The sequence below is a fragment of the Helianthus annuus genome, chromosome 4 (assembly GCF_002127325.2).
Source record: "Helianthus annuus cultivar XRQ/B chromosome 4, HanXRQr2.0-SUNRISE, whole genome shotgun sequence".
NCBI lineage: Eukaryota > Viridiplantae > Streptophyta > Magnoliopsida > Asterales > Asteraceae > Helianthus > Helianthus annuus.
Genome location: NC_035436.2, coordinates 141,601,537 through 141,606,260, shown reverse-complemented (window position 1 = coordinate 141,606,260; position 4,724 = coordinate 141,601,537). Strand labels below are relative to the sequence as shown.

Here is a 4,724-nt window from a genome sequence, read left to right as displayed (position 1 = left end):
TCCCTTTATTGGTTTCTTTTATTATATAGTATAGATTAGATGTTTTTATTATGTAAACAACTAATGCTAATTTTTTTTACACCAATAATCATTATTATAATTTTTTTTTTCAAATTTGAACTAGGGATCTTTATATGTGTTTTTATTAAGTAGTCTAGCTTCACAGCAACGATAATATGATTTAAACAAATATGAATGTTATATGTGGATATTCATTTCTAGTCATTGTCAAAAATATCACCTGGTACCGTGGGTATATAAAATATGTTTCTTCGAATGAGGTTAAAAGTAAATATCTAATATTCTCTATAAATATCTAATATTGGATAAATATCTAGATTTAGAAGTAGAGTTAAATGCATGGACGCATGGTTGTTGAGTTTGATGCTTCTTCTTCAAAGTTTATCAACATCTAAATAAAAAAAACAAACGATTCAAGTTAACAACAAATACATACGTGTATAGATCAAACATGTAAGTAAACGAAGAAGGCATCAAAACAAAATGAAATCAGGGAAAAAAAGAACAATCAGATCGAACCTCTCAAAATCGATCCGAGTGCATTGAATCAGGTGGTTTCAATCGACGGTTGAAATGATCTGACAAAGGTTTCGCCATGGAAGGTAAATGTGAGAGAAAGAAATAAATGATCTAAGTGCAACGACTTCCACAACATCGTCGCTACTACGCCCTTGTTCTTTACCATCTTCATGACTTTGGTCAACAACTCCTTTGACCGGTTAATCAATTGCTCAATTTCAACAACACTTGGCAAAAAGATTAGTGGGGTCGGATTGCGTGCACTTAATGTTGGTTGAATCCTCCCAAATTCTCCACCTTTCTTTTCTCATCTTGTACATTCAATCAATCAAACAACAAATGGGTCGATTGTTTCTAGTAAAGTTGGAGGAAGCGTATCTCCGAGTGTTTTCTCATGTGCGCGGGTTTTTTTAACAGGTGGTGGTCAGGGGCGTGTCTTCGGGGCGCTTCCGAAACATTTGTCTGATCACAACCCTCTTATCTTAATTACCTCTAGTTCGAACTTCGGGCCAAGGCCTTTTAGGGTTTTTATTTCGTGGCCGTACGGGGTATGAGGAAGCTATTTATAACGCCTTGAGCTCATTCTCGGGTGTTGGGCCGCCGGATATTATTTTCTTAGAAAAATTCAGTATCATTAGGAAATATACTAAAGATTGGCGGGATGAGATGACTAAGAAAGATGGCCTGGAGGAGTTGAGAGCCCGTTTGGAGTTAGAAGAGTTGGAAAAAAATAATGAAGGAAATGGATCTTCTTGAAGAATGAGAAGTGGATGGTTGCTAAAAACAAGAAAGTGGTCAAAGGAATCGAGGAGAATAAGACGAAGAACCTGAGATAAAGATCACGGGTCAGATGGGCTAAGGACGGGGATGAGAATTCGAAGTTTTTCCATTCTATGGTCAACAACAAGAAAGCTTTCATGGGCTGAATATTAATGGGTCGTGGTACTCGGAACCGACTCGAATAAAGAAGTTTGTCTTTCGGTTTTTAGAGACAAATTTAAAGACGATCTCCTGATCCAGCCTAATCTGTTGTGCTTTAATGTGAAGAAATTATCCGAGGTCAAAGCGCTTAGTTTGGTGGAAAATTTCTCGTTGGATGAAATAAAAGAGGCAGTTTTTGCCTGTGGTGGCGATCGAGCCCCGGGGCCCGATGGGCTGAATTTTAGGTTTGTGAAACACTTTTGAAGGTATTTCGAGGCAGATTTTGTGAGCCTCATGCAATATTTATCGAAAACAGTGTGATTAATAAAGGATGTGCAACCTCATTCATTGCCCTTATTCCCGTGGGCTTGAATGATTATAGGCCAATCAGTTTAATTTAGTGGGGGTGATTAACAAAGTGATTTCCAAGATTCTAGCTTCCAGTCTTAAGAGAAGAGCTTAATGACCATTTCTAACTTACATACATTGATTACGGTTTTATTTTTAGTTATTATTCGTTTAAAATCGTTGGTATGGGTAATGTTTGGAAGATAGTAGGACTTATAATTGAAATTAATGATATGTTATGTTATGATTACCATATCTAATAGTTTTATTTCAATGTATATAGCAATTTAAATAATGACATTATTTAAATTATAGTTTTGATGAGCATTATCATAATTAGTTTGCTGAAAGTATCTTTTGCGCTCTTAGTTACTCCAATCATATTATAAAAGAATAATAGTAAACAACCAGTCACAACGTGGATGTAACCAACTAGCATCAACATAATCTTAGAAAACATATAATACAACAAAACAACCTTATAGAAGTAGTTGGTATTTATAATGTTAAACTATTATTTAATAGACATATGTAATGCTTATTGTAAGACCCGTCTCATTTTAAACACAATATAATATATTAATTACACATTAAAATGTAAATGCGACATTACAAAAAATTTTATATGGTTAACATCCATATTAGTTTAAAACATTCGAAATATAGCACCAAGTGTTTTCATGTTTCACATTTAACTAAACAAAATGATATTCTTGTGGAAGCTTCAAAAGTCTTGTGTTCGGTTCTTGGAAATTGCTTGATGTTCATCCGAGAGGTCACTATGATCACCTAAGTTCAAAACCAACATAAAAGTTAGTTTTGATGATCAAATAACAAGTTTATACAAGTCCGGAATGCAAAATTTAAAAAGATCAAAAAATTTGCCAGCTCTACACTTTGTTCGCGGCCCGCAACAGATTTAGCCTCAGTCCTTCGCGGGCTGCCACAGCCTCTGGCGGGGCGCGACAGACTTTAAGATCTCCGTCGCGGGGAGCGACGACCACTTTTCGACAGAAAGTTGTTTTGTTGAGCTGCACTTTGCCCAGCTCAATCTTTAACCAAAATTCCAACTTAAAACTCCTGTATCTTTCGTTCTACAAGTCCGTTTTTCGTGATTATTTTTCCTACATGTCCTAATTTAAATACGGAACCGTTTATCATCATTATTTGCGTAAAAATCTTGTTTATAGAACGATCGCCTATAAATCCCCTTTTTATTTATTCGACCCGTTTGGTTATATGACAAACTTCACATAGTTCATTCCTATTGGTATCTAAACAAAGTTACCCATTTCCCCGGGCTTGTCAACATTGGCGTTTCACTACCATTCCCAAGATTTACGCACGCAATATGTCGCGATGAACATTATTACTATTTCAACAAATTATGATTCTAAACTTTTGACCCAATATCATGGGTTCTTTTAAGGCAAACTTATCCTTTTGGTGTGTCCGTTCCCAGCCCATGCTCTCATAATTCATATTCAACGAGTGACATTCAAATCACTTCAATATTACCAAATTTGATATTGTTTTGACCCTTTGGTTTTCGAGTGAACTTTGTCACTTCATTGACTTACCAAACATACTTTAACCGTTTATTTTGACCCGTTCGGTTTGTCGAGTGAACTTCGTCACTTCATTGACTTTACCAAACATACTTTAACCGTTTATTTTGACCTGTTCGGTTTGTCGAGTGAACTTCGTCACTTCTATGACTTTCCAAACATATTCTAATCATACATTTTGACCCGTTTGGTTGTCGAGCGAACTTTGTCACTTCTATGACATACCAAATTCATATATCACACGATAATTCCATTAACATTTCTAAGAACAATGTTTATGCATAATGTAACGAAAGTAAAAGTTGCGTACCTTCAAGCGCGCGTCCGCTCCAACTTGACCGCTTGAAGATTCACCCGCTTTGCCTATAGAGTTCAACCAACACCGTGTTTAGAACTCTTATTATCACATATTACACGCGATTTATCAAATTCGTCGATTACGCGTTTCGTTCAAAATTTCAACTTATGAACATTCGTTTAGGCATTTTAACAAACACCTTACGGGCAAGATTTTTATACTACTTTTATCAAGTCCATTACTAACTTTTAACCAAGTTTATGTTATCAAAATCAAACCCTTGGTCTAGTATTCATGAACAATATCACTATCTTGCATCATAACATCAATTTTCTCGCAATTTAACATACTAAATCTTGTGTTCATTACAATGATATAAAAACCCACTTACACATATATAAGTGGTTATCAAATTCCTATTTCTCAATCTTAATTCCTCAATTTTTCAACTAGGGTTTGTTCCTAGACATGGATTCATCACAATATCACTCATTCTTTTAACATTCATTCCAGAATTTGATTTTGAGTGTTCATCATAAAATCATAACTTCACCAAATATGAAAATTAGACATACCTTGTGATCCCTTCACTTGAGTGATCACTAATTTCAGCTTGGTTTTTGATTTAGACTTGATTTCCTTGTTGAATTTGATTGTATCTTGTGATTTAGGGTTCAAAGGAAGAGCCCCTTTCTTGGCTCTGTGAAAGTGTCAACCAAAACATACACCAACTGTGTGTTTTGATTCTATTTTACCTATAAGTATTTTCACTTTCAAACTTGGCCATTTTGGTCCCTCAAGGTATTTTCAAGTTTTATAAAATACCAACATTTCAAGTTTTCTTTATTATTCCTTAGATATTTTTAACTAGGTTAATTAATCATAGTCTCGTTATTCTTTGGTTAAACCAACATATATATATATATATATATATAGATATATATATATATATATATATATGTGTGTGTGTGTGTGTGTGTAAATAAATATCAATTTCTAATATTTTCGGGGTGTTACAAGTCTACCCCCCATAAAGAGGTTTCGTCCCC

The 4,724-nt window shown here is 34.7% G+C and overlaps 1 long non-coding RNA gene across 1 annotated transcript; it reads right to left on the bottom strand.

Annotated features, from left to right (window-relative positions):
- Positions 1–2,374: 2,374 nt before the first annotated feature.
- Positions 2,375–4,391, bottom strand: LOC110934790. The gene is made up of 3 exons (XR_002588625.1): positions 4,251–4,391; positions 3,688–3,740; positions 2,375–2,598 (listed from the first exon to the last, which is right to left on the bottom strand). It is a non-coding gene; the product is annotated as an uncharacterized LOC110934790 (long non-coding RNA).
- Between the last annotated feature and the right edge of the window lie 333 nt (positions 4,392–4,724).